The sequence below is a fragment of the Balaenoptera borealis genome, assembly GCF_965194805.1.
Source record: "Balaenoptera borealis genome assembly, chromosome: 13".
In the NCBI taxonomy this organism is placed as follows: Eukaryota; Metazoa; Chordata; class Mammalia; order Artiodactyla; family Balaenopteridae; genus Balaenoptera; species Balaenoptera borealis.
In genome coordinates, this window is record NC_138870.1 from 35634423 (window position 1) to 35656618 (window position 22196).

The window sequence follows — 22196 nt, forward strand, 5'->3', positions numbered from 1 at the left end:
ACTGGGAAGGCATCAGGGTTACAGTCCAGCAGTCTGGATGGTGGTTTAGTGAATGAAGATGAAGAACTGAATCTTGGAGAGAAGAGGATGGCTGGTCCCAGAAACGTCCAGGAGGTAAATCAGATGGGACTTGTGGTTGAAGGAATGGGAAAAAGAGGAGTGGAGCATAACATTCAGGTTTCTAACTTGGACAACTAGGTGGTTTATGAAGTTACTACCTTAGGACATATATAGATGGTGGGAAAGGTTTGAGGATGGACGGTGGCAAGCAGAGTGGCTGGCCGGGGAGGTGACAGTGGTGTCTCAGCGTAGGTACCCTACGTGTTGATCTCAAGCAAACTAGGGCAAGAACGTACTGGACTCGTGTAAGAAGTCTGGATTCCAGCCTGGTGCTAACATTTAGTTAACTGTGTAACCCACAGTGATTCTCTCAACCATGGGGAACCTGATTCTTCATTTATCAAATGAGACAACTGACCCAAAATGTGTTACCAGGACTAAATGAGAATGTGTGTAAAAGCATTTTCAACGCTGAAGCATTGAAAGTCTGAAGCTAAGAAAGCCTCCACACCCCGTTACACTCATCAAACGTTTGGTACTATTTTCGCCCAGGAACCAGAGGTACAGAAGTGGACGGTGATCTCACAGGGACTGATACAGTCGTCAGGATCTGGTGTCCCAAACTTGGCTTTTCACTTGAGAAACATTTATTTACTCATCAAGGAAAACATCTTTGAGCCCCTACTTTACATTTATTCTAAAAACAGAAACACAAGTAACACTGTTTTCCTTAAGGGCCTCAAACTTCAGGGTGCAGGAGATAAAATATAAAGAAATGAATTATAATATGTGTTCAGCACTGTAACAGAGGTTGCATGCCATCTTTGCCAAAGGGTTAGCTAAACTCCTTACTATTCCAATTTTTGTATATGAGGGGCAAAGAGATTATTACTACTATTTTACTTTATTATTGTTTTACTACTATTTTATTTTAATTTTATTTTTTTTGGCCGAGCGGCATGCAGGATCCAAGTTCCCTGATCATGGATTGAACCCATGCCCCTTGCAGTGGAAGCACGTAGTCCTAACCTCTGGACCGCCAGGGAAGTCCCTATTTTAATTTTTCAGTTGAAGTATAGTTGATCTACAATGTTCTGTTAGTTTCAGGTGTACAGCACAGTGATTCAGTTATACATAGGGTAGGTGTGCTAAACACATTTTCGACTTATGGTATTTTCAATTTACAATGGGTTTATCGGGACACCTAACCTGTGGGCTGAGGAAGATTTGCATATGGAATACTTTTCCGTATCAAAAGCAAAATTTTTTATCGTGATATTAAGCTTCATAATGCCCTTATATTTGCAATTTTTATATAGTTCAAGTCCACGTTCATTTGGAACAGCAGTGACTGCTTTTAGGTAATGCATTTGTTTTAAGAGAGGAAAGGTCATTTCAAGTTTGTTTAAGACTGCCATCTAGTGCCTCCTTTCTCCCTATTGGATGCAGAGGCTTTCTGTGAGCAAGTCAGTTTAAGGAGAGTCTATAGTTAACTTTCTGGATTGGTTAACTCAGGTTTTAGATAGATAGCAGTAACCTTTTTCAGCTTGGATGTCATTCTTACGGTACCAGCTGTGCCGATTAAGGAAATTAATTGTCCTGCTCAGCAGTCTTAGAGAAAAAGTGAGGAACAGACTTGAAGTAAAGTAAAAAGCAGTCATTTATTATCCTTTGTTGACCTATGCAATTAGACATGACCCTCAAAACAAGACAAATTAACTCCTTTGTGGTGATGTAATCCCTATAACAGATGGATCGATGATGGAAACATGTAACCCCACCAAGGTTCATGTTTAAGATGAGCAGTGTGGCACTGGAAACTCTGCTCTGGCCGGCACAGCTGAAAGATTATGTCAGCGGCTGAACAGCACAGATTCTGAAATCAGAGTCCTGCAGAGACACCTGCTACAGACTAGATAGTTCTGTGTGACCCAAGGCATTCCTTTGTGAATCAATGTGAAATCAATGTCCCAGCATGATGTTAGGTGGAATTGTGCTAATGGACAAGTAAACCAGTAAGGGACACACAGCAAAGGAGACTTCAGCCTTATGAGCTCATTAGCCAGTTGGAACTGGAATAGTTCCAAGACACTTGTGTGGTTATGTCCACCTACCTGAATTACCCTGGGAGTTTCAACTGGATACAGTTCCCTTTCATGAGTCATAGATTATTTAAGTTTTACTGTGCACTGTTAAACAATTGTCATATTCCACGCTTAAGTGGCTGCCTTCCAAATGGGGTATGAAGTGATTTTTGTGATAAAATTCACTGGAGTCCTAAAGTATAAACGAAGTGTACTGGTTTTAGATAAAATTCCATCTGGCAGCTCAACTTATCAAGACACTGATTTGATTTCAACAGCTCACAGAATTATGATTAGGCAACTCTGAATGGCACCCATATTTCTCTTTCTAGAAAACACCTAGTTTACTCATAAGTAAAATAAATCTTTAAGAAAGTCCTTTCATATTTATTTCAGTTTAATATCACAAGTTAAAAATTCCAAATTCAGTGAGTTCTTGAAAATTATTATATAAACTTTAAAATATATAGTCAAAATAAGAAAATATTTAACTTTATTTTGAAGCAACTATTTTGTATATTTGGGAAATTATTTTCACAAGCATTTATGTGTTAAGGTCAACAATAACCAGTTTAATTTAATATGCAATAGTTTGTGCGAATGTAACCTTAACCCCAGAAGTTGTCTTAGCAAATATAAAACCTTTAATTTCCTAGGCTTTATCGTGTAAATCCCCTCAAATCACCTGTCAAATTCTACCTTCATCTAGCCACGGAAAAATGTAGAGTAAAATGTAGCCTATTTGAACTGTGAAAGTAAGTATAAACGTCATGGATAGGTAATTTTTGCACATGTTAATATTAGAAAAGAAAAAAAACAAATATTTTGGGTTTCTCCATATTATAGACTTGGTATGAGATTCAGAGTCAACAAAAAAGACCAATAAGAGGGATTTTATGAAGAAGTTATTTCCTCCTCCAAGAGAATTCAAAAAGAAGCTAATAGGAAAAAGAAAATGTCCCTGTAGCTTATATTATATATTGATCAAAACCAAAATCCCTGAAACCAGCCTAGGGGAGGGTGAAACCATCCAGCACAAACCCAGTCTGTAGTTAAAGCCAGTGGTGAGAAGCAGACGAACTCCGGGGTCCCAAGCCTTTGGTTTGGAAACAAGCAGGGATTCTGGTGGCTTTTCAAATCCAGCTCCTGGGATGGAAGCTTGTGCTTGTTTTTATGGTACAAGATCATGATCCCCCAGCAGGACTCGGGTGACCTGGGTCTTCAGGTCCTGATGTGCCAACAGCCTCGTGAAAGTCACTTTCATTCGTTGAGCATCAGAGGGCTCATTTACTAATTGAGGCCAAGCATCCTTCCTCTTGCATGAGTGCATTCCCCAGCCCAGCCCACCACATCGTGGCGTCCTGAAAGATGGAGTGGGTGGGTCACATCTTTGGATCTTCCTTTTTTTTTTTTTAAATCAATCTTTTTCCTCCATAGGTATTATTTATTTATTTATTTTAATAGCTATTTATTTATTTATTTTTGGCTGTGTTGGGTCTTCGTTTCGTGCGAGGGCTTTCTCTAGTTGCGCCAAGCGGGGGCCACTCTTCATCGCGGTGCACGGGCCTCTCACTATCGTGGCCCCTCCCGTTGCGGGGCACAGGCTCCAGACGCCAGGCTCAGCAGTTGTGGCTCACGGGCCCAGTTGATCCGCGGCATGTGAGATCTTCCCAGACCAGGGCTCGAACCCGTGTCCCCTGCATTGGCAGGCAGATTCACAACCACTGCGCCACCAGGGAAGCCCCTTCCTTTCCTTTTGCTTCCACTCATCACCCCCTTTCTTGTGTTGTACAGGAATATGTCTATGTTTCTTCAATAAATATTTGTTGAATGAATAAAATGAATGAATGAGAGATAAATTTTAAGTGTGAACAATTCGGGTAGATTTCATATTACGATTAACCTTCAAAGATATATAAGCATTTGCAAATGAAAACTATCTGTATTCCAGATATCTTCATCTATACTTTAGAACATTTAAACAAGGAAATATTTATGGGTTTTCCCCCTGCCAAGAAACACTTAAAATATATCACTAATACTTAATTTCCTTATTTAAAAAGTAACACACCTACAGCACAAACTATGGAAAAAATGAAAGAGGGACACAAAGTCATATCCATTCCTAATCTACCCACCAAGAAATAAACCATTACTAACATTTTGCTAATAGAAAAACTTCACGGAGAGTCAGTAGGCCATCCACACAGGGCATCAAACCCAAAGCACCTGGGGACCCATAGGTCCGGGAGAAGGTCCTCAGTTTCTTGTATGTTTTTAAAAGACTTTTCATCAGTTAATCCAGGGAGTTCCTCGAGCATTGCAGGATTGTTTCGTCCTAAAGAAATTTAGTGGCTTCTGATCACTAATTAGACTGTACTCAGTTACACTGAGAAATGTAATGGCCAAATAAATAAGAATATTACACAAAGGAGTCAGCTTGAGAAATGAAAATAATAATCTGAGGGCTGCTTTAAAATACTGGAGCAAAATAACCGAATTACCTTAACAGGTATTATCTTCAAGCCAGGACCACTAAAACATGTGCATGTCAACTAGACCAAAAGCCAAGGATGGGCCCATGCAGGCACCTCTCCCTTGAGTTGCACTAGAATCAGGCTCACAAGCTCCCATCCATTTTTCTCTTTATGGATGGACTCTATTTGGCCAACCTGCAATTCTGATTTACCATCAGTTCTCCTTCCTCTTAAATTGCTGACATATGAGTAGGTGACTTGACAAACATTGTTCCCAAAGATTGGGAGACTAAAGTATTTTATCCTAAGAAACAAGAAAGGCAAAGCAAAGGCAATAATTCTTTACAACTATCGTGTGCAGCAGTGGGTGCATGGTCATGGAGATTCTCTAACACAGCCAAGGAAGTGATAATACTTCCTAAATTTGGACTGAGAAAGAAAACGTATTATTAATTCTCTCTCAGCATTTGTATAGATTTCTTCTATCTGTGGTTTTCAAACTGTGTGCAAGGAACCAGGACCCTCACCTGGCTGAGGAGGAGACAAGGGCACTGAAAGGGCAGGGCTATAAACAGGAACTTTTGAGTTGCCAGGTAACATACAGGATGCACGGTTAAGTCTGAATTTCAGACAAACCATCAATCATTTTTTTAGGGACATGCAATATTTGAGACACACTTATACTAAAAATTCTTAATTGTTTACCTGAAATCCAAATCAACTGGGCATCTTGTGTGGTTTTCTTATCTTGACAAATCTGGCAGCCCTATCACTAACTCCCTTTCTCCCTCCCAACAAAAGCAGTTTCTACTTGACGTGCTGGAGTTCCAGATTATCTTGTGTTTGAGAAAAGTGTTCAGCTATCCAAAAAAAGTTTGTAAACCACTCTGCTAGATGAATCTGGGCAACACTCTGAACTCCACTGTCTGTGGACTTCTCATGAATAAAGCAGAGTGCATCTGGTTGTTGTGAAAATTAATTAAAGCTTGTAAAGCCCTTTGCGATTGGCATGTTCAGCCACATATGCTACAAAATATTTATCACATGCCAGACTGCCTGAAAACATACTGATTGCTCAGTGAACAATCAGATGGCAGAAATTCTGAAAGATGTTAAATCACAATCTTAATCTCACCACACTGAAGAACCACATATTGAAACACAGCAGGCCTTCCAGCCTAAGAAGTGAACTTACCTTTGAAAAACAAACATAATGTAATTTGCTTTTAAAAAGTACAGTATTCTAAATTATATTGTTATGGATTTTTTTCAGCTGAATCATAGTTTTTGAAACAGGAGATCAAGAAATAACAATCAGGAAATGAAAACAGTTCATCTCCTACAAGTCTACTGTCTGCTATTTCTGCTTGGTAAGGTTTTTTTAGACTAAAAAAAAGTTTTTATGAAAACAAAACAGAGATACCAACACAATAAAACACATCTGGTGGCCACTTGGTGACATTTAGGCTCTTTTTTGTCCCAACCATTAGCTTTCATGGAAAGCACTTACAGTACTAAAGCAGATGTCATAAAAGTGCAACACATTATATAATGTTGTCTAAACACTTGAGTCTGAAATTGAAACGTGGCAGTGAAACTGAAGAGTAAATAAATTTAGATTGTACCAACATAACAATGAAAAGACACAAGTGTAAATAAATACCTGGTGGGATGGCCAGGTTAATGCAACATTTAAGGAGAAGAGAGAGCCCTTATTCAGAAGCTTAAAGTCAATTACAGAGAAGAAAGACAGGGTCACAATTAAAGCTGTCAAAACTCATCTCTTACTTTTGATTGAAACTGAAGTTTTATAAAGGTGACAATAAGTCCATGACTAAGAGCATAATTAATCTTAGAGCCAGATATAAAGATTTGCAATTCACTGAGCATCATGCTTGTCTCATGTTTCCTGCCTTTGCACACACTTTGCCTTCTCCCCAACCTGAGTCATTGTCCAATTCTAATGGCTTGGTCAACTCCTATTCAGTCGTCAAGACCCATCTCAACCATATCCTCCTCTCTGGAGCCTTCCTTAAAAATTCACACAGAACAAATGATTTCCACTTTTAGCTTTGTGCCACTACTATATCTAGTACATTTCTATTCCTGCCTCTACCACAGTATTTCACAAGTGCTTAAATGCCTTCCTTCCCTACAAAATGGTGAGCTTTTTAAAGACAGGAACCATTCTTGTTTGATGTTTGTATTCCCAGAGCCTAGCACAGTGCCTGGCAAACCACAGGACTCAATGAGGGTGTGCTGAAGTGAAAATGATGCCCCCAAACTGAAATAAAAATGGGAAGTTTAACATTAAATGGTTAACATGCGTTTGTAAGTGCAATTTCTTCTTACCTTTCAGAGGAGAGAAAAGGCGGTAGAGAATATGCAAAATAGCTACCATCACTTTGAAGTGAATAAATATGGTCAGGAAATGGGAAATGAGGCAGAAGATGAAAGGTTCTGTATGTCCATTTAAGGAGCTAGAACAACAGAAACTACAGTGAGCTGTCCCTAAAACATCTCTGCAAAAGTATGCCAACTGTAACCTGGAGGGCTGGCCTCCAGACCAGGAGCAGATGCGACTTTATTTATATTCCTCCCTCTAACCTTCTGCTGAGAAGGCCCACAAAGGTGTCATTAAGAGATGGAATGCCTTCTTGCAGCACTTTCACACACTCATTACCATCTGATAGCGTTTGATCTCTGAGTCATGGCTGAAGCGACCCAGATTCAAACTGGTGATTATTAATGTCACATTTCTATAGGACTTCCTATTGGAACAGCACTTATAGTCACTTGCAAATCTGCTGGGATCGGGGCCACGGCTCATTGAGTTGTTCATCTGAACAACTCACAAACTCCATCTTCGGAGATATAATATAAGTAGTACCCTACTTCCCAGTGGGCCGTCTGTAACTTCAGGCTCAGGCTAATTAGAATGTGAATAAGATCCAAGGGTCTGAGAATTTGCATAAAAGTTAGTGATTTAATTAATCACAAAAATGATTTTTGCTACAAAAATGGAACAGCCAGGCCAGTACGTATGGTGACACAGGCCAACATGTATTATCTAAGATTAATACAGAAAGAGTTTCACCACTGACTGCATATTTATACCAGCTTTTATTGGGAGAGGTGGGGAGATAAGAATATTATTATGGTTTAAAAAAATATTAAGAATGCAACTAAAGTGGATGCTGGGCTACTCTTATTTTCCAGCAAACCCTCTCTAAACCTCCCCCAATTAATTCCAATTTGGTCAATGGACACGCACATTTTTTTAAAATTAATTAATTTTTGGCTGTGTTGGGTCTTCGTTTCTGTGCGAGGGCTTTCTCTAGTTGTGGCAAGTGGGGGGCCACTCTTCATCGCGGTGCGCGGGCCTCTCACTATCGCGGCCTCTGGAGCACAGGCTCCAGACGCAGAGGCTCAGTAGTTGTGGCTCACGGGCCCAGTTGCTCCGCGGCATGTGGGATCTTCCCAGACCAGGACTCGAACCTGCATCCCTTTGACTGGCAGGCAGATTCTCAACCACCGCGCCACCAGGGAAGCCCAGGACATGCACATTTTAAACAAAATCATAATCACTATTTTTTTTTAAATTTATGTATGTATGTATGTATTTATTTTTGCTGCGCGCAGACTTCTCTAGTTGCAGCGAGTGGGGGCTACTCTTCATTGCAGTGGCTTCTCTTGTTGCGGAACATGGGCTCTAGGCATGCAGGCTTCATTAGTTGTGGCACGTGGGCTCAGTAGTTGTGGCTCACGGGCTTAGTTGCTCCGCGGCATGTGGGATCTTCCCGGACCAGGGCTCGAACCTGTGTCCCCAGCATTGGCAGTCAGATTCTTAACCGCTACACCACCAGAGAAGTCCCTATAATCACTATTGATTACATAAGTAAATGAACATACTACTTTGAGTCTTACTTTATAAATTTTCCATATTTCCCATGTATAAACACAGTACTCACGTTTGTAACTTTTAGTATGAATATAAGTATGCCATTGTTGTAACTACATCAGATCAATAATTTGCTCTGAATATTACTACATTTTTTTAGCTCCTCATATTAAATTATAACGTAACTTATTAAACCAGACTTTTGGTAAGGGGAAGTGTACATTCTCTTAGGTCTTTAAAACACAGCTACTGTTGAATTTTGAATTGGCCACACTGAATCATGAATAAAGAGACCATTTTTAAAAGTTGCACCTGGTTAACATGAATAATTTTGAGTAGACTGTGAAATAATTCTAGTCAGGGACTAGGTAATGAAGAAAATTAATAATAATAACAATATTAGCTCCCATTTATTAACGATTCCCCTAAAGTTTTAGCCTCCAAATCCAGTATTTTAGAATCAAGGAAATTCTGAGCTTAAAATGTCATCAGGCCTCTCACATCATTCAGGAAACTGAGGCACAAAGTGGGTAAGAAGTCCAAAAAGTTAAGTGACTTGTCCAAGATTACATGTAAGTTAGTAGTAGTAGAGGCTATAATTATCTAAAAGCATTTAATATAGAACAAATATAAGCACAGCAATGTTTACAAAACAATAAAACATCATCAAACTATTTTAGATAGATTATAAGTGCTTATTTTTCCTCTTTTTTTGTTTGTTTCTTTCTTTAGAAAAATTGAACTACTAATTTATTTAGGAATCATCAAACCAAAGCTCCTTAGGAAGGTGCATCTTGAACAAACAGGCAGCTTCCCCATCAGTAAATTGGGGACAACCTTGGTTAGACCTCTACACAAAGATGCAGTGAAGGTAAATAAGATGAATCTGAAATTGCTTTGTGTACTTCGGAGGTATTAGCTGTATTAGTAATAAACAACCCCTGAGTAAAACATGATCATTTCTGGACAAATACATTGGCGCAGCTCCTTAACAGGAAAGCTGACTCACCGCCAATTTAGCCCTGGAACCTGAGACATTAAAATAATAATTTCAAGCAACCAGGTTTCTTGCTAAGCTGGCTGAAATAACTTAGAGGATTAGCTTTTCACCTCTAGAATTTAAGTCAGGATTTCTTGAGTGAAAGATAGTCCATCATCCTTATTTTAACATAAAAGTCTGTCAGAAGATACTACCTTTTTTTTTTAAGGTTACAGAGCAGCATGGGTGCATTATGAAGTGGGAAATCACATAGCTCACAAATATTTGGTCTTACTTCTATTAATATAGCATCCATTCGCTATATGATTACATATCATTGAGCACTTTGTGGTGGAGAGAAGGGAGGAGGGGTATTTGATCAGTTTCTTTCCTCATACTCCATAACATTTCTCTGGCTTTATTCAGATAAGGGAGGAAACAGCTCAGAAACTCCACTGTAGCTGCCACCCTCACCGCCGCACCCCCCCACCCCACGCCCCCAGCCAAATACACCAAAAGACTCTGTTTTGGAGATTTTCACTCAGATAAAAACAGCAGTCAGGTCTCTGGGGGTTTTTTTGGTTTTTTTAAAGGTTATTTTATGACATATAGATTTTTCTTTTTTTTTTTTTTAATTTATTTTTGGCTGCGTTGGGTCTTTGTTGCTGCGCGCGGGCTTTCTCTAGTTGAGGCGAGTGGGGTCTACTCTTCATTGTGGTGCGCGGGCTTCTCATTGCAGTGGCTTCTCTTGTTGCAGAGCACGGGCTCTAGCCACGCGGGCTTCAGTAGTTGTGGCATGTGGGCTCAGCAGTTGTGGCTCGCGGGCTCTAGAGCGCAGGCTCAGTAGTTGTGGCGCACAGGCTTAGTTGCTCCACAACATGCGGAATCTTCCTGGACCGGGGCTCCAACCGTGTCCCCTGCATTGGCAGGCGGATTCTTAACCACTGTGCCACCAGGGAAGTCCTGGTTTCCGTTTTTACTTTATATATAACATTAAAATGGTCCACAAATGCCTACCCTGTAAAATGAGGGTGGCCATTTGCTAACTTTATGGTTCTATTATAAGAATGAGAATGTAAGAGTAAAACACTCTAACTAGCTTATACACATTATTATACATATTATTAGATCAGGGAGGGGTGTTCCAATTCGAAGCTCCCTAAATATTTGCAGTCATTCATTATGCAGGCACTATGTGCCTATGTGCCAGGCACTATAAGAATGGGCATAAAGCCATATACAAGACAGCATAGAGATTTCTTCCTGGAACAAACAGCTACAATAAGTAGGTATCTGTCCAGGAGTGGTAAGTGCTATGGAGAAAAGTGAAGCAGGTTAAGGGGTTTTGGGAGTGCTAACTGGTGGCTGGGAAGGCAGGGGCGCTGCTGTTTCATGTAAGGTGATCAGGGACGGCTTCCCGGATATCAGATGCCTTTTGAGCCGATACCTGAAGGGATGGAGTGAGCCATCTTCCCACTTGGAAAAACCAACACGTGTGCTTTTATATTAGCTTGACGTCCAGAACAAACAAGAAGATTAGCTGTGAAACTTCAGGAAAGTGAAACCTACAAATAATAAGGCTTATACCATACTTTGGACCAGCCCTCAATTCACCTCCAATGATCCTGAAACCCTGTTTAGCGACTACTTAATCTTTTTCCTGACTAAAGTGCCTCACAGTAGTATCCCTTCACATAATGACTAAGAGAGAGCTTTCCTGTTAACGTTGTACAAACAACCCAAGCAGATAACTCAGGTGTCAGTGTCCACTCTGAGGCCCTGATTAGTTGATCTAGCAGTGGGTGTAGGAAAAAAGAGCTCACGCTAGCTGATTTTGCTACTGGCCATGCCTTCACAGTGAAAAAGTTCAGAGGAAACTGGACAGTTATCCAGGTTTTAAAGAGGTGAATTTTTAAAGTTCTTTTAATTAAAAACAAAGCACCCTTCCTCCCCTCAAGAATGGTAACATACAATAACAACAAAAAAATCAAGTAAACTAGGTAAGTATCAAATGTCTCCTTTTGTTCCTATTATGCAGACACAGCCAGCAGTTACACTGATTGGTTTAAGTTCTTTTTATTTAGTCTATGTTCTACAGTAATGGTAATAATGGATAATGATAGGAAATAACCCAATTTTTCAAAGACTGAAGAAAAGAGCAAAGAAACAAAATGGGCAACAAACTCTTTTAATCAATTTGCACAAAACTATGCAACCAAGAATTTTCCTACCCTTGATAATAAAACTTTCAGATGCATCATAGTTATGAGAAAAACAGAGTGTGCTTCTCATATTTTATTGAGATTTTCTGATTTATCGTACCTAGAACAATATATATATGTGTATACATACACATATATCTATGTATACACACATGCACTGTGGATATGGACACTTTAAAAGCACTTCATATGTTATGAAATATATGATGTGGAATCATGTCTGTAAAAGGATCCAACATAATTGCTGGCTATAAAAAACAATTATAATTAGCAATCGATTTAAAAATTTTGACCTTTGTAATTTAAAATATTTTAAAATAAGACTTAAAATTGTAATAAAGTTGTAAATTTGTCAGATAAGCTCTGAAACCTTTATAGTGATTTGGTTGGGTTATACTTCTTAAACTGACACACATAGGTCATGGCAGAAAATTGAACAATCATTCATTCAACAAATGCAGGAGCCCAAGAGATAAGGAAACATAAGACACATTATGGTTTTCATAGAATAATCTGTTTTTCATAGTACATTAATTACACTTTCAAGTAATATGCTTAGTATCTTTTTTGTCAACCTCCAGATACCTTTTCAGGTGATGTAACTCCACATTTAAAGCAATGAGACCAATTGTTAATCTGGGAAAAACTACAATCAGTACACTATAGAGTATCCCAAAAGTCTGAAAACATAAGGGAAATAATGTATTTATTATGTTATTTTTCAGATGAACAATTACATCCATTGTTTTAAATTTGGAGGCACTTTACCTGAAAGGTAACTGGAGGCTGACAAAAAACATATTGAGCATATTATTTTACTTTATTTCATTTTTCATTTATCTTTTATTGAGGTAATATTGGCTTATAACATTATATAAGTCTCATGTGTACAGCATTATATTTATACTTCTGTGTACACTACAGAATGTTGACCATATTATTTTAAAATAACTAACATCACATTTTCAAAGATTCCTGAGTTTTGGGGCTCTCTGTTGTTGAGTGTCCATTATGTGCCAGGCACTGTGTTAGGCGTTGGGTATGAAATGGTGAACTAACGTGGTTCCTCCCTTATATCAATTACCATCTACTCACAGGAGCAGAACATAGATCTTCCCAGAGCTGAGTTAAAATGATGTCTATATTTTGACAGCAACATTAGGAATGAATGTAGCTTTTATGAATGAATGAACAAATGAACAAAACAGAAAGGAAGGAAGGAAAGAAAAATGTTCAGTCTAGTAGGATTAGAAACATAAAATTTTAGAACTGGAAGGAAATCTTAGAGATCATCTAATTTAGTGGCTCTTAACCACAGCTGTGTATCAAATTACTTGAAGAGCTTTTTCAAGTTAAATGTGCAAGACCCCACCCCAAACCTGCTGCCTTAACAATCTCTGTGTGTTTGCATTTTGAAAAAGCTCCATAGGTGTTTACGGTTCAAACCTTTGGTTAACATGCACTGACCTGGCCTAATTCCCTTACTTTGTATGTGAGGAACTGAGGCCCAGAAAGGCTGAGTGGCTGACTAGAAATCACACAGCTATGAGACTACAGTCCAAATTTTCTGATTTTCAGAAAATGATGGTAGAAAAACTGTCTTTTTCTGTACTATTATATTGCATCACCACTGTCTGTTCTTGAATCTCTGCTCAAGAAGAAACAGGATAAATGGACAAATACTTGACCAAAAGTTACTGAACCAAAGTAAAAAAAAGCTAGTGTGTACAGGCAACATGAACACATAAAAAACAAAGACCCATCATGTACCATTGTAACCTGGTTGCTTCCTGCTTAAACAGCCAAGTCAAGCCAGTTTAAAACTCTCCCACACAAATATCATTATTCCTATCAGTTTCTCATTTCAGCACTGCACTGAATAATAATTTTGGCTTTTGTGGGTAAGGAGAAGAAGAGAGTGATTTTTTCTGGTTTATTCCTAAAATTCAGAAGGTTAAAAAAAAATATGTTTCCAATACCTCAATATGAAGAAAGCCTGGTCTGCTTTTAACACGTTTGGCAGTATTTGAGGACATGTTTTTGGCTATTAGCCTGACAAGCTGTTTAAGCTTATAGAAGACCCACAAAGGGAACTTATATGATTAAGTTAGTTAAACACAAACATCTTTTCTGTATATTTTATTCCCTCCCTTCACATTCACAAAAACATAAAAGGCTAAAGCATTTCAGAACTAGGTGAGGGGGCAAGTTATTTATCACTTCAGCTCCCTTCCCAAGGCTTGTGTAAATAAGAACTGAAGCTACTCAATGAAATTATTCATATGATCCTTGCAAGGAACAAAGCTAAGCCTCAGAAAGGAGTTCAAAATTCCTACGAAGCATATGAATTTTCTTACAAGAAACATCTGTGATTCTCTAATGCACTTCAGAGCTAACTTTATCTCTTTCTAAAAATTATGTAACATGCACATACTTCAAGCACTGAACATACTTATTAATTACATAGTCATGGAAGAATTTAAAATGCTGTCTTCTTTTGACACACATTATAACAAGTATTTCAACACTAGAGCACTAAGGAGTCTTCTTACATAAAATCTAACAGTTCCTGAAATTGTTTGGCAGAGATATTTTATTTATTTATTTTTAGGTCTTTTTTAAAATTAGTTATCTATTTTATACATATTAGTGTATCTATGTCAATCCCAACCTCCCATTTCATCCCATCACCACCCTCCCTTCCCCACTTTCCCCCCTTGGCGTCCATACGTTTGTTCTCTACATCTGTGTCTCTATTTCAAGGCAGAGATATTTTAAAGCAAAACAAAATGCCATGCTATCTAGGTCTTTTTCAGATCCTAATGAAGGAACGTAGATTATTCAAGCATGTAAATAACAGAGTTGGAAACATCAATTACAGTTAACAAGTTATGAGTTTCTTCAGAAGAATACCATACTATTTACTTATCACTGAGATAAAAGACAAAAAAAAAAAACAAGTACAAATGCCTCTCGTGAAACTATAACATGGTCTAAATCAGTTTACTATTATTAGATTAAAAGAGTGTTGTGTATGAGTGTGTGTGTGTGTGTGTGTGTGTGTGTGTGTGTGTGTGTGTGTGTATCCAGAAGACTGCACTGCAACGAGGGCAGAGGAGCTGGCCAATATAGAAATGGGTTTTAATAGACTTTCTACTTCAACCATAGTTACTATAGTGGGTTTTGTCACTATAGCAATGGACCTGGGTGGGCTGAGTATTTGGCAGGCTGGGGTACTCAGCTGGTAAAGCAACATAAATCTCATTCTACCTTGAGTTGAGTAAATTTCCTCTGAGAAGGTTTGCTTCATTGAAAGAGTTTTCAAGGAGAAAGGACAAGTCTAAGTGTCGGTTGGTGGGTGCTTCTTACACTAAGGCTAACCTCGCACCCTCTCCTAGCTTTGGTCAAAGGCCCCCACCATCGTTCATTAGTGGTAGGACATTGGATGCAGGCAGTAACTTAACCTCCAGGATCTCAATGATCCCTAGCAGCCTGGGTTAATTTCAGCTGTCTCTACAGGGGCTACATGAAACATGGCATTTACAAATTTGGATTATACAGCACTATTTATTACATGATGGAAGATTTCCAAAAATGCCAGAAGAGATGTTGGCATTTATGCAAGTCAACTACTGTTCAACCCAAAGAAGCACTATATTCTATAGGATGTGTTTGCCAGGATTGAAAGAGCCTATGTGAAAACACCCTAATTGGGACCATCTTAGCACCTCAGCTATTGGATACCCTCTAGCTCTAGGTGTTATGTTTCAAATGGGCCAACAAACCATCCTGGAAACAGAACTCCCCAGTCCTGCAACTAATCCCTTCACTCTAAATCCTGAAAGTGTATATTTTCTTATTTTCAGATTTAATAAGTCAAGTATATCTGGTAGCTATTAAAAGATTTAAGCCACTACTGTTTTAAAAGGTTTCAGTGTTCAGAGATTTCAAGCCCACAGAGGGGGTGATCTGGCGGGTTTGGTGGCTGTAGAATGGTGAAATTATTTCCATGGTTCCCTCCCTGCCCCGCTCCCCCTCCCCCATGCCCACTGTTTTAAGAATATTCTTATTGAACTTTTCTCTACTTTTTTAATGTGTCTTTAACATATGTTCATGGGCTCACAAAAAGAAAAGTAGAAGAAGTTGAAGGAAAGACACTGTACCCAATAATCTTCAGTGACCTAAATAGATAATTATAATGACAGATTCCCTAAAGAAGGAGGGGGAAAAATTCGAAAAACGTTGGCTACTTACAATATGTGATCAGATAACCTTTCCTTCTTTTCTTCTTTGGGGAAATCCAAACTGCTGTACAATGTTTCTTTAAGTTTTCCTTTATTGAACAGTCCTCATGCTTGCACAAAGCCAAGGGCCATCCTAGAAAACCAGGGCCAATACTGTGTCACATTAAGTGGTGGCTACCTTATATCAGACTTTTTTTAAAAGGTGACAAAAATGGGGTGGGGGAGAGAAGGTGGTTATAAAAAGCTTCCCAGGAAACCAAATAGCCTTTATTTAAATTAAAAGCAATCACAGCCTGATTCTTGGAACACACTTGGAAATGCTTTTTGGCATGCAGCTGCTACATGCCGCCAATATTGTGTGTAATTGGAAACATTTCAAACAGAATTGTTACCAAAGTCAAAGACCATAATTGTAAGCTGTGGGATCTGCACTGCAGATAAAAGCAGGGCAGCTGAGGGAGAGCACGCTGCACCCAGGGGTCTCCTTAAGGCCACATCTGACTACAATATTTTCACTGTATTATTGACAACTCTTTCTTTCCAGAGGCCCAATGAGACAAGAAGGAAACAGAGAGAAGCGTACACAAAGCAAAAACTGGTGGGTGCTATAAATCAGCAGTCGGGACAAAACTCTTAGAAAGGAGTACATGACTTTAGTACTTCAACAACTGAAATAACACAGCCCGCACTTTTTTTTTTTTTCTTCTGAAGTGTAATCCACTAGAAATGAAAGGTTTCTCTCCCAAGAGTTTAGAACAAACCTACCAGTGAGAAAAAAATGCAACTGCAGTCGAACTGGTCAGTTGTTTTTTAGGATCGCTTCGGACGAAGTTACGGACAGGAAGGAAAAATTTCAGTAAGGGGGAATGACAGCTGCTCGCTAGTTTACAGCTCTAAGTTTTAAAATGTTTACACTGGCTTCTGCCTTGCTGGTATTTTTATTTTTATTTTACATTTAAAATCTCTCTTCATAAGGAAATGAATCTGGAGAGGTCTAATCAGTTCAGGCTGGGCAATCGTTCTTGTTCTAGAGAGGTCCCTTCAAAAGTGACCAAAATGCATTTAGAGTTTAGTCTAAACAAGCGCACAAAGCAGAGACACAGGAAGAATTACTGCATTCTTTTTGAGAGGTTTGAACCGCCCCCCACCCCCCGCACCGCCCCCGGGGGACTGGAAATAGAGCCAGCGGACAACTGGCTCAGGAACGGTTCTTGGAAAAATCGTGTCATTCTGGCACACGGGAGAGGGGTCCGATTATTCTGTCGTGTCTCTGCGCCAGGAGTGTCATGACATCAGCGTGCTTCATCTTGTAAAGCCTGTCTCTTCGCACCATCCCTCCTTCAGGAGAGAGGAGAGTGAGGGAAATGGAGAGGGAGGTGGACCCCCATGTGCAATTTCGGGCCAGGCCTTTTCCACTGTTCCAAAATGTTCCTCCACCAACACACACTTAGTTAACCTCCGCGACATCACTTCTGCACGGCCACAGACAGGAAGGTTGGCTATTGGTTGCTGGCGGCGCTGAGGTGCTAGGCTTGTGTGCGTCCAGAGACGGAAGAGTCCAGAAGGGGGGCCGGCTGGGTCCTGGCACTCGGCTCTGGCTCCACGTACCGCCTGAGGTTTCGAGGAACTGCATCAAGGCAGAACTTGGCACCAGGACTACTGTACTTCCCTCTCCCAGCTCGTTTGCTAATACGACCTTCTGAAGACATTAGTGTGTAATACGGTACTGCTTTATTCTGTGACCAGAAGACAAAGCAGGAGTGGCCCCTCAAAACACCACCAACCAACCAGCCAAGAAATATAACTCATTCACTTTCCTAATTCCTCTTGATTGTGAAATAATTGGACCTGCATTTAAGCAAACTGAATATTCTCACATGAATAAGAGTTAAACAATTAACATTATTTTATGTAACCTGGAGGGAAAAAAAGAGCTATTTTTTTTGCATCTTTAACATTTCTATGCACAGATGAGAATCACTTTGATTTTTAAAATTACTTTCCTTCTTTAAAAGGAAAAATTTACTCTTTATAAACTACTTTAATGGGAAAATTAACAGTAGTAACTAGAATAATCTTTTCTGAAAATTGTTCCCAGTAATATGGACAACCCAAACTGTATCACTAAAATAGTTACTTAATTACTGGAGAATCATTTAAAAAATTCTTGTTCCATCTCACGAGTATTATGAAAAGTCACTCATAATACTCAAGTATTTGTTTTTGGTTTTCAAGTAATTATAAACGGTTTTAGAGAAATTATCTTACAGTGTCACTTTTTAAAACTTAGATTTCAGCTTACTTTTTAAAATTCTAACTTAAGAAATTTTAAATTGTAACCTTTTTTCTTTTGTGTCTTTTCAGAGTTATCATAGCAGAGGACATTGGAATAACCAGACTTTTACCCATATCTGACTCTAAACTTAATAGTTTAGCTATTAACCCTATAAGGGTCTTTTTTTTCCTCCAGCTTATATTAGCTTTTATTTGGGTGACCCAAGCTGACTCATTACAACCTCCTTTATTATAGAGACAAATGGCGGTTCCATGGACCTTGATTTTGAAAACATGATAAACTTTTAATTAAAGGTTCAGTGGTATTGCTGGCAGAACTGATTGAATCTGTCACTTGAGTGAAATACATCACTTTTCTTTTAAAAACCTGTGAACCAACAGGCTCCCTCAGTGATAAATCACCAATTAGTACCAAATTAAGAATTGAAAAATTAATTTACAAAATCCATTCTCTCACATCAATATAGCTACCCCTATGTCCCATCCAGTCCTTTAGCCCTCTCTCCCTCCCTCCCACACTGATTCACAAGAAGAAGTCACTATTGTTAGCCATGGCTTATTAAAAGAGATTCTCAGGTTCATCAGCAAGTGTGCTAACTTTCAACTGTGGGTAACGTGCATTCATTTCTAGCACCTTTTAGTATTAATAGGTAGAGCACATGCATTGTTAACCTTTAAATCCTTTGTATAAACATTTCTGGAAGAGCTTGTAAAATATCTCCTTCTGTGTTTCCTGACTCGCCAGTTGATGGCATTTAGGAACCTCCTGGTACCAGCAGGTGCTGTATTTTGTTTTCTTCAGGCTCCAGCTGGGCTACAATGACAGATTCCTGTCCCAGGCCCAGCCCAGCCACCTAGGCTAGGACCACATGGAGGCAAACTGAACCGGGCCCCGCCAGACAGCAAGATAAATGGCTGCTGTTTAAGTTTAAAATCCCCTAGTGGGAGTAAATATTGTTCCAAAGAAAAAGGCTTGACAAATATTGCGTCATCCTTCCAGAGCTGTCTTGATTAAAGCAGAATCTTTGGATTAAGTTGGTGCTCCATTCAAAATGTATCTATCTTGCTGTCATGGGATTTTTTTTTCCTTCCTAGAGTCTGAAAACAGACATATTGTTGGGGATGGTGAAACAAGGCTGCCACCTCCCAAGGGGCTAGAGTCCACTCTGATAATAGAAGGTGGCTGAACATTGACACTTCACTGAGGATAATGGAGACAGCAAAGGCTTAGTGGGAAAAGGCCAGTTGTCACCTAAGTGACAGGCAACAGCTGAGCTCACACATCTGGAGCCAGACCAGGGCAAACATTCAGCAACCCTCACCCGTCTACACCTTGGGTTTGGTCTGAAGTAACAGACGAAGTTCCTTTTACTCCAAAGGCACATTAGAAATTAACTGATGGTGAACCGCATCGATTATATAACATCAGCTGTAGACAGTGCCTTCTGAAGTCTGGTTAAAATCGGGAGGTAGACAAAACTGTACCGGCATGCACAAGTACAATTTCATTACATGTAATCTGTCCTTCATAAAACCCGTCCCCAAAGCCACATATATATGCACGCTTTTTACAGCACAAATGCATCTGAACTCCTCGGGAGAGGCAAGATCCTTACATGTTCTTTTCCTTTAGGCAGTTCCCATGCTGTGTTCTTCACCTTGCTCAGGGCCGCAGCTCTGCCTACCATACTCTTCAAAATCAGCAACCAAACGTGTTTGGCTTATGACTCTGAATCCTCCTTAGGGAAGCTGGAACCCACGGCAGTGCCAGCCATCCTCCCCCCACCCCCACCTCCTTCTTCAGCCTCCTGAAGACAAGCTGTGGACGATTTTCCCAAAGTCCCCCAAATAACACGGCACTGCCAACAGTCACTGGCGATGCCGTCTGTTTTTCTTAGAGGGCAATGAAAATTTAACAGCTTTCTGCTGCATCCTGAGTCCCGGTCCTGCTAATTATTAACATGCCCAGTTTCTCCAACTTTTTCTGCCTAAAGGGAAGAAGACGCTCCCATTCTTTCCCATATACGTGCAAAATCCGGAAAACACCACTGCGGGGGCGGGGGCGGGAGGGGGGAGCTGATGCACCTCAGCCAAAAAGCAATCGGCCCTTTCCCCAGAGCGTTAGGGGAGAATAGGCACCCTGCCTCCGGACGCCAGTAGGTGACAGGCGATCCTAAGAGGTGGACACGGACCAATGCACCCCGGCCTCCCCGCGCCCCGCATCGCCCCAACTCTGGGGCCGCTGAGCGGGTTTCCACGCAGGAGAGAATCAAGGGAAGAGTTGGTTGTGATGCAGCAAGCAGCAGCCGTGCGGGCAGCCTATCTGAAGCCCTCTTGGTGCTGCAGCCCCAGTATCTGCTTTCACTGTCTACCCAGCCCAACAAACCGACTATGCCCATCTCCCCCATTTTCTGCGACACCGACCCAGTCTGGGTGTCACAGACCCCCCGCAGTGACGCGGACCGTGCCGGGCCCTTCCCCCGCGGCGCTCGCCCCTCACCGCCGCACCCGCAGCCCCTCTGCGGAGCCCACTCACCCCGGCGAGGGAGCGGGACTCGGCTGGACTGTCGTCGGCGCCGCGGCGGGTCTGCGGAACTGAGGTCCGCGGCGTCAGCGGCGGGCGAGGGTGTGCAGCACGCGAACCATCCGAAGTCCGGGACGTGGCCGTGCCGGCCGCGGTGCCCCTCGCGGAGGTCAGCGCAGGCTGTGCGAGGCGGGCACGCTCCGGGGCGCGCTGTCGGGCGCGGCGGCCGCGGGAGGCGGCGCTCGCTGGGCTGCAGGCGGAGTGCGCCCTGCTCCCCAGCCCGCGCCGCGCTGCCGCGCACCCCGCCCTCGGCCGCCTGCCCGGCGCTAGCGAAAACGCGGAGCGCGGACGCCGCCGCGGGATCAGGGCTGTTCGCGCGCCCACGCGCCCCTGGCTCCGCCTGGAAAGGCCGGGTCGGCGCCCGGCTCCCGCGGCGGGGCGGGCAGGACCGGCTCGGCGCAGCGGGAGGGCTGAGCTGGGCGCGGGGGATCTGCTGGATGAAGTTCGCCTGGGCACAGCCCAGGTTCTCAAGTGCACTTGGGTCGTCTCCTCTGCCCCGCCCCCGATCTTAAGCCTTTTTTTTTTTAACCAACCATTCTGATGGATTGAAAGACAGGAAGGGTGAAGCGGGGAAAAAGACAAACTCAATTTCCTCTGATCAAACGGTTTGGGGGTTGCCTATTTGGGTTTCTTCTCCTTTGGCGTGGGGGAGGGGGGTAGTTAATTAAACTCTTACTTAGATTCCTTCCGGCGCGCCTCGCCTCGCTGGGGACCCGCTTGGACTCGATCCTATCTCGTGTAATCCCACAGGCTGGGCTGTCTCCGCCTCAGAGCACGAAGCCAAAGATTCAGCCTCTAGTCTGTTCCCTTCCCTCCCCGACGATCCTGGTCGTCTCAAAAAAAAAAAAAACTCTAAGTCTGGGGAGTGCACGTGAGAACCTCAGCCCATCGCAATGTCCCCAACCTGACCCAAGTTAGCGTGGCGAACTTAAAGCCGTGTTCAAAGTGTTAATTTGATCACGATGATCATTTTTCATTGGCCAAGCTAATCTCCATGTTTTCATTCTGCCCAGTTCCCAGGGCTGGGCTCTCAGGAGCTTTCGCTTAGGAGGAACTTGGACTTAGCTTGTTTGAAAGTTCTGCCCTGACATCTGGGTTGCCTTAGAACCTTAAAACCCTTCACTCGTTCCAGTTCCAGATCAGTGGAGTCTCACACCGTGGGAGTACTGTTTCCCCCGTTGCAGAAGGTGAATCCGACAGCAGCTGCTGAGCCCAACTTCACGGGTGTCTCTGCAAAGCTGGGGCTTCGTTGACCTCTCAATCCCTTCTACAAACCTCTAAGACACTGTAACATCTTCCAGAAAGATGAGGATGTGTGTATGCGTGTGTGTGGGGGGGGGGGGTGTTGAT

The 22196-nt window shown here is 41.5% G+C and overlaps 1 protein-coding gene across 8 annotated transcripts in view; it reads right to left on the bottom strand.

Moving 5' to 3' along the window:
- PRICKLE1 (prickle planar cell polarity protein 1) overlaps window positions 1-21264 on the bottom strand; it is a 109185-nt gene extending 87921 nt beyond the window's left edge. For 4 of the 8 annotated variants that reach the window (XM_082349388.1, XM_082349385.1, XM_082349386.1 and 1 more), the window contains exons 1-2: window positions 20799-21264; window positions 15978-16100 (exon numbers count right to left, since the gene is read on the bottom strand). The gene's annotated coding sequence lies outside the window, so the exon portion shown is untranslated. Of the gene's footprint in view, window positions 1-15977; window positions 16101-19878; window positions 20245-20798 lie in introns of those variants that run through there. The other 4 variants (XR_014233104.1, XM_082349378.1, XM_082349383.1 and 1 more) reach the window with 3 other exon arrangements.
- Window positions 21265-22196: the final 932 nt, after the last annotated feature.